The sequence below is a fragment of the Esox lucius genome, chromosome 24, assembly GCF_011004845.1.
Source record: "Esox lucius isolate fEsoLuc1 chromosome 24, fEsoLuc1.pri, whole genome shotgun sequence".
In the NCBI taxonomy this organism is placed as follows: Eukaryota; Metazoa; Chordata; class Actinopteri; order Esociformes; family Esocidae; genus Esox; species Esox lucius.
Window position 1 is genome coordinate 29623374 of NC_047592.1, and position 8368 is coordinate 29631741.

The 8368-nt window shown below is 46.9% G+C and overlaps 1 non-coding gene across 1 annotated transcript; it reads right to left on the reverse strand.

The window, feature by feature from the left end:
- Positions 1-4360: 4360 nt before the first annotated feature.
- On the reverse strand, positions 4361-4479 carry LOC117594004. Its single transcript, XR_004575452.1, has one exon. It is a non-coding gene; the product is annotated as a 5S ribosomal RNA (ribosomal RNA).
- Positions 4480-8368: the final 3889 nt, after the last annotated feature.

Below are 8368 nucleotides of genomic sequence, written 5' to 3' on the forward strand. Positions count from 1 at the left end.
GCGAGATAGAGAGTGCAGGCTAACTGCCAATGGATACAGCATATACCCTGGGGTGGTCTCGCCTCATTGGCCCTCGTATGATGCATAATGCACTTGTCATTTGAAATTTGAAAATTGGCCAATCCCCACAAACTATCGGGTCAAGTCACATCTTATAGGTAAGTAGTGCACATTCAGGTTAAATTAAAATAATAACAGTTTTAAATCCCAGCATCCCCAGTCCCAAAAGAAAATGATAAATTAACAAATATCAAAGGTATATAAACCTAAAAACATGTAATAAAATAATAAAAAAACATTTAAAAAAAGAAAGAAAACAGTAGTACCCCATATATGGTGCCCAGGTGGGCCTAATAACTTCCCTAGTAGGGTTGTGAGTCAGGGTCAAAGGCTCTAGGGTTCAGTCTGAGCTAGGGGTTAGGGTTAGATATGGGGATAACTGGGTTAGGGTTAAGGCTTAGGGCAGGGTTGTGTTGAGGGCTGCTCCTTCCTCCCTAGGAAGGTTAAGGTGAGGTATGGGGGGAACGGTTAGGGTTAGATATGGGGCCCACTGGCTTAAGGTTAGGGTTAGGGCTTAGGGCCAGGTTAAATTGGTGACTGCCACTTCTCTCTGTGCGTGCCCCGGAAAGGTTAAGGTGAGGCATGGGGGGGACGGTTAAGGTTAGGTAAGGGCAGGAGCAAGTTAGGGTTAGATATGGTGCCCACTGGGTTAAGGGTAGGGTTAGGGCTTAGGGCCAGGTTAAATTAGTGACTGCCCATTCCCTCAGTGTGTGCCCCAGGAAGGTTAAGGTGAGTTATGGGGGGGAAGGTTAAGGTTAGGTAAGGGCAGGGGATGGTTAGGGTTTGATAAGGGGCCCAAGGTTAAGGTTAAGCACACAGGCCAGACCACAGCATGTGGGAAAATAATGAATGAATTACAAGGATATGACCAAGTATAAGCAGTCTCCATATAATCTTTCAGAACTTACTCAGAAAAAGCCTTAAACAGATATCACAGAGTATAAACTTGTAGTAATTGTATATTTCATCTCTATAAACAATGTAATATGTAAACCATGTATAGAGGACCCCTCCATGAACTGCCACCTTAACGCGGTGGAGGGGTTTGAGTACCCGAGTGACCCTAGGAGCTATGTTGTCTGGGGCTATATGCCCCTGGTAGGGTCTCCCAAGGCAAACAGGTCTTAGGCGACGGGTCAGACTAAGAGCGGTTCAAAACCCCCTTAATGATGATAAAGACTTTGAGTTCCGTGACGTCGCCCGGTATGGCGCAGCCGGGGCCCCACCCTGGAGCCAGGCCCGGGGTTGGGGCTCGTAAGCGAGCGCCTGGTGGCCGGGCCTTTCCCCATGGGGCCCGGCCGGGCTCAGCCCGAACAGGCGACGTGGGGCCGCCTTCCCGTGGGCTCACCACCCACGGGAGGGACCATAAGGGGCCGGTGCGAAGTGGATCGGGCGGCAGTCGAAGGCAGGGGCCTAGACAACCCGATCTCTGGACACGGAAACTAGCTCTAGGGACGTGGAATGTTACCTCGCTGGCGGGGAAGGAGCCTGAGTTAGTGCGTGAGGTTGAGAGGTTCCGATTAGAGGTAGTCGGGATCACCTCTATGCACGGCTTGGGCTCTGGAACCACACTCCTTGAGAGAGGATGGACTCTTCACCACTCTGGAGTTGCCCATGGTGAGAGGCGGCGGGCTGGTGTGGGTTTGCTTATAGCTCCCCAGCTCTGCCGCCATGTGTTGGAGTTTACCCCGGTGAACGAGAGGGTCGTTTCCCTGCGCCTACGGGTCGGGGAGAGGTCTCTCACTGTTGTTTGTGCCTATGGGCCGAACGGCAGTGCAGAGTACCCGACCTTCTTGGAGTCTCTGGGAGGGGTGCTGGAAAGTGCTCCGACTGGGGACTCTATCGTTCTACTGGGGGACTTCGCCCACGTGGGCAACGACAGTGACACCTGGAGGGGCGTGATTGGGAGGAACATGATCGACTTTGTTGTCGTCTCATCTGACCTGCGGCCGTATGTCTTGGACACTCGGGTGAAGTGAGGGGCGGAGCTGTCAACTGATCACCACCTGGTGGTGAGTTGGATCCGATGGCGGGGGAGGAAGCTGGACAGACTCGGCAGGCCCAAGCGTACTGTAAGGGTCTGCTGGGAACGTCTGGCCGAGTCTCCTGTCAGCGAGATCTTTAACTCCCACCTCCGGCAGAGCTTCGACTGGATCCCGAGGGAGGCTGGAGATATTGAGTCAGAGTGGACCATGTTCTCCACCGCCATTGTCGAAGCGGCCGCTCGGAGCTGTGGCCGTAAGGTCTCCGGTGCCTGTCGAGGCGGCAATCCCCGAACCCGGTGGTGGACACCGGAAGTAAGGGATGCCGTCAAGCTGAAGAAGGAGTCCTATCAGGCCTGGTTTGCTTGTGGGACTCCTGAGGCAGCTGACGGGTACCGGCAGGCCAAGCGGGCTGCAGCCCGGGTGGTTGCGGCGGCAAAAACTCGGGCCTGGGAGGAGTTCGGTGAGTCCATGGAGAAGGACTATCGGCTGGCCTCGAAGAGATTCTGGCAAACCATCCGGCGACTCAGGAGAGGGAAACAGTGCCCTACCAACGCTGTTTACAGTAGAGGTGGGCAGCTGTTGACCTCAACTGAGGATGTCGTTGGGCGGTGGAAGGAGTACTTCGAGGATCTCCTCAATCCCGCTGTCACGTCTTCCATTGAGGAAGCAGAGGATGAGGGCTCAGAGGTGGACTCGTCCATCACCCGGGCTGAAGTCACAGAGGTGGTCAAGAAACTCCTCGGTGGATAGGCACCGGGGGTGGATGAGATCCGCCCTGAGTACCTCAAGTCTCTGGATGTTGTGGGGCTGTCTTGGTTGACACGCCTGTGCAACATCGCGTGGCGGTCGGGGACAGTGCCTCTGGGATGGCAGACCGGGGTGGTGGTCCCTCTTTTTAAGAAGGGGGACCGGAGGGTGTGTTCCAACTATAGGGGGATCACACTTCTCAGCCTCCCCGGGAAAGTCTATGCCAGGGTTCTGGAGAGGAGAATACGGCCGATAGTAGAACCTCGGATTCAGGAGGAACAGTGTGGTTTTCGTCCGGGCCGTGGAACACTGGACCAGCTCTATACCCTCTACGGGGTGTTGGAGGGTTCATGGGAGTTTGCCCAACCAATCCACATGTGTTTTGTGGATTTGGAGAAGGCATTCGACTGTGTCCCTCGTGGCATCTTGTGGAGGGTGCTTCGGGAATATGGGGTCCTGGGTCCTTTGCTAAGGGCTGTCAGGTCCCTGTACGACCGAAGCAGGAGCTTGGTCCGCATTGCCGGCAGTAAGTCAGACTTGTTCCCAGTGCATGTTGGACTCTGGCAGGGCTGCCCTTTGTCGCCGGTTCTGTTCGTAATTTTTATGGACAGAATTTCTAGGCGCAGCCAGGGGCCGGGGGGTGTCAGGTTTGGGGACCACACAATTTCATCTCTGCTCTTTGCGGATGATGTTGTCGTGTTGGCCCCTTCTAACCAGGACCTTCAGCATGCACTGGGACGGTTTGCAGCCGAGTGTGAAGCGGTGGGGATGAGAATCAGCACCTCCAAATCCGAGGCCATGGTCCTCAGTCGGAAAAGGGTGGCTTGCCCACTTCAGGTTGGTGGAGAGTGCCTGCCTCAAGTGGAGGAGTTTAAGTATCTAGGGGTCTTGTTTACGAGTGAGGGAAGGATGGAACGGGAGATTGACAGACGGATCGGTGCAGCTTCTGCAGTAATGCAGTCGATGTATCAGTCTGTCGTGGTGAAGAAAGAGCTGAGCCGCAAGGCGAAGCTCTCGATTTACCAGTCAATCTACGTTCCTACTCTCACCTATGGTCATGAGCTTTGGGTCATGACCGAAAGGACAAGATCCAGGATACAGGCGGCCGAAATGAGCTTTCTCCGCAGGGTGGCTGGGCGATCCCTTAGATATAGGGTGAGAAGCTCGGTCACCCGGGAGGAGCTCAGAGTAGAGCCGCTGCTCCTCCACATCGAGAGGGGTCAGCTGAGGTGGCTTGGGCATCTGTTTTGGATGCCTCCGGAACGCCTTCCTGGGAAGGTGTTCCGGTCCCGTCCCACCGGGAAGAGACCCCGGGGAAGACCTAGGACACGCTGGAGGGACTATGTCTCCCGGCTGGCCTGGGAACGCCTCGGTGTCCCCCCGGAAGAGCTAGAGGAAGTGTCTGGGGAGAGGGAGGTCTGGGCATCCCTGCTTAGACTGCTGCCCCCGCGACCCGGCCCCGGATAAGCGGAAGAAGATGGATGGATGGATGTATAGAGGAGAACTCCAGTATTGTGAATTCAGTTGAAAGAGACCCTGAAATGTATACAGAGGTCAAAAGTTTTAAAAGCTTACAGCACCTGGTATTCCCAGGCGGTCTCCCATCCAAGTACTAACCGGGCCCGACCTTGCTTAGCTTCCGAGATCAGACGAGATCGGGCGTGCTGAGGGAGGTGTGGCCGTGAGCCTTTAAAATTTGGCCGCGGTGGGAGGTTAGGGTTAGGTTAGGAATAGGGTTAGGAAACAGATAGAGTGGGTGCCGAGGCACCAGTGCATAAACTATGCACCCGCGGTCAACCCCAGGACCCTCACCCCTCGTTCAAACCCAACGGTTGAGTAGTGCTAAGCCTGTGAATCCAGAGCCTTTCAGCCCTCCTTCTCTGGGCCCTGGACCACCTTGAATTAGCCTCTAAGACAGTGGCCTCCAGATTGGACCAGCCCTGTGTACCAAAATGTCGTACTAGGGGAGTACCAGTGCCCCTTCTCTTAGTAATGGTGTACCTGTGTTGGGCAAACCTAGTCAACAAAGTGTTACCAGTTTCCCCCACATATTGTAAAGTGCAGTGTTTGCACTTGATCAAATACACACAGTTTTTGGTGTGTACATTGGTGTTAGCCCGTGTCCTGAAAACCTCCCCACTATGGCGGTTAGTGGCCCAAAATGAATACTTAAAGAATTCCCCTTTGCCAGCCTGTTTGGGGGGAGATAAAGGTTTCAGCTTGGCCTTTACCAATGAGTCTTGTAGGTTTTTGTTGCGCCTGTATGCTGCAATCAACCTATGATCAGGTAAGTGGTTGGATTTTTCTGTAAAGGAATTAAAGTGTGACTTAATCACCCTCATAAGTTTTACTGTGTAGGGTGAATAAGTAGTAATGACCGGTAAAATGGAATCTAATACTTGTGGTTTAGTTTGTTTAAAAGATTTAAGTGCCTTTCTAAACATAGTCCTAGTGTAGCCTCTAGTGGACAAAGCAGAGAACAATATTTGGGTGGCCCACTTAAAGTCCTCATACCTTGTACAGATCCTATGGAACCGGAGTAGTTGTGACTTTAAGAGTCCTGAATATGTATGTTGCGGATGGAAACTAGACCGGAATAACAGGGCATGTGTATCTGTTTCTTTGAAGAAGACTTTAATGTCCAATTTACCTGAATCAGTGAATGTAGGGCCTTTGTAAGTGGTAGTGTCCAGAAAATCTACTGAAGACTCACTCCAAGTAGATTTGACCTTAATAGACTTATTGTGATTGTTTAAAGTATTAATAAATTCCTCAAAGTCCTCCCTCGAATAGGTCCAGATCCCCCATATGTCGTCTAAGAACCTATAGTATTGTAGAGGTTGTTTGGGACAGGTAGCTAAGGCAGAGGCCTCCCACTCTGCCATGAAAATGTTTGCATAGGCTGGGGCAAATTTCTTCCCCATGGCCGTCCCTTTAATCTGTAAATAGAATTTATTATCGAATTCAAAATCATTCCTAGATAAATGTATGTCTAATAATTGAAGCAATTCCTTATCAGGCCTTTTAATGTTTGGATGTTTCATAAAGACATTTTTAATTGATTGGATGCCCTCCTTAATGTCTATGTTTGTATAGAGACTTTCTACATCCATGGTGAATAGAAAAGAATTTATAGGGATAGTAAGGATTTTGACTATATCAATAAAGTGGTATGTGTCTTTGGGTTAGGGTTAGGGTTAGGGTTAGGGTTAAGGTAAGGGTTGGGATTAGGATTATGGTTAGGATTATGGTTAGGATTAGGATTCGGATTAGGATTATGGTTAGGATTAGGATTACGGTTAGGATTAGGATTAGGATCCTGGTTTGGATTAGGTCCTGGATTTGGTCGCTACATTGCTCTGGAATAGGGAACTTGTATTAGGATGTATTACTTCAGGTAGTAAAGAAAAGGTTCACATTAAGAATCCAGATTGGTACAATGCTCTCCAACAACATACATTCCATTTAAGTCGAATAATGTGAATAGGTCCTCAACAGCAGTCAATGTACACATCCAAACGACAAGCAATTCAAGAACAAACTCAAATGAATGGAAATTCTTAAGACATTGAAATTGATGATATTGTTGCTCTAGAAGCATGAACACATGGAATTCATCGTTATAGAAAAGGTTTTAATGCCAATATGTGATATGTGGGCCCCACTTGACTATGCCATTAAATGTGTACATAAACTAGTATTTAAAACACTTACAAGGGATGAAGATAGTCTGACATGGTGATGCTACATAGAAGTGTATAAACCTGTATTCAATCAGTCATAGTTGAAGAATTGATGGTGAAACTGTGTTTTTCCTTGATCAAAAGAGAGTGCATTCAAATGGAATTTTATCATTTCAAATGAAAGTAAATGAATAGAATTCAACAGTCTATCATGAGTTTTAACCCAGATTTCATACATGGAACGCACAAGTGCAAACCAACAACATTACATGCCAGTTAGGTCGAATATTGTGAATAGGTCCTCAACAGCAGTCAATGTACACATCCAAACGACAAGCAATTCAAGAACAAACTCAAATGAATGGAAATTCTTAAGACATTGAAATTGATGATATTGTTGCTCTAGAAGCATGAACACATGGAATTCATCGTTATAGAAAAGGTTTTAATGCCAATATGTGATATGTGGGCCCCACTTGACTATGCCATTAAATGTGTACATAAACTAGTATTTAAAACACTTACAAGGGATGAAGATAGTCTGACATGGTGATGCTACATAGAAGTGTATAAACCTGTATTCAATCAGTCATAGTTGAAGAATTGATGGTGAAACTGTGTTTTTCCTTGATCAAAAGAGAGTGCATTCAAATGGAATTTTATCATTTCAAATGAAAGTAAATGAATAGAATTCAACAGTCTATCATGAGTTTTAACCCAGATTTCATACATGGAACGCACAAGTGCAAACTAACATCATACATGCCAGTTAGGTCGAATATTGTCAATAGGTCCTCAACAGCAGTCAATGTACACATCCAAACGACAAGCAATTCAAGAACAAACTCAAATGAATGGAAATTCTTAAGACATTGAAATTGATGATATTGTTGCTCTAGAAGCATGAAACATGGAATTCATCGTTATAGAAAAGGTTTTAATGCCAATATGTGATATGTGGGCCCCACTTGACTATGCCATTAAATGTGTACATAAACTAGTATTTAAAACACTTACAAGGGATGAAGATAGTCTGACATGGTGATGCTACATAGAAGTGTATAAACCTGTATTCAATCAGTCATAGTTGAAGAATTGATGGTGAAACTGTGTTTTTCCTTGATCAAAAGAGAGTGCATTCAAATGGAATTTTATCATTTCAAATGAAAGTAAATGAATAGAATTCAACAGTCTATCATGAGTTTTAACCCAGATTTCATACATGGAACGCACAAGTGCAAACCTAACATATACATGCCAGTTAGGTCGAATATTGTGAATAGGTCCTCAACAGCAGTCAATGTACACATCCAAACGACAAGCAATTCAAGAACAAACTCAAATGAATGGAAATTCTTAAGACATTGAAATTGATGATATTGTTGCTCTAGAAGCATGAACACATGGAATTCATCGTTATAGAAAAGGTTTTAATGCCAATATGTGATATGTGGGCCCCACTTGACTATGCCATTAAATGTGTACATAAACTAGTATTTAAAACACTTACAAGGGATGAAGATAGTCTGACATGGTGATGCTACATACAAGTGTATAAACCTGTATTCAATCAGTCATAGTTGAAGAATTGATGGTGAAACTGTGTTTTTCCTTGATCAAAAGAGAGTGCATTCAAATGGAATTTTATCATTTCAAATGAAAGTAAATGAATAGAATTCAACAGTCTATCATGAGTTTTAACCCAGATTTCATACATGGAACGCACAAGTGCAAACTAACATCATACATGCCAGTTAGGTCGAATATTGTCAATAGGTCCTCAACAGCAGTCAATGTACACATCCAAACGACAAGCAATTCAAGAACAAACTCAAATGAATGGAAATTCTTAAGACATTGAAATTGATGATATTGTTGCTCTAGAAGCATGAA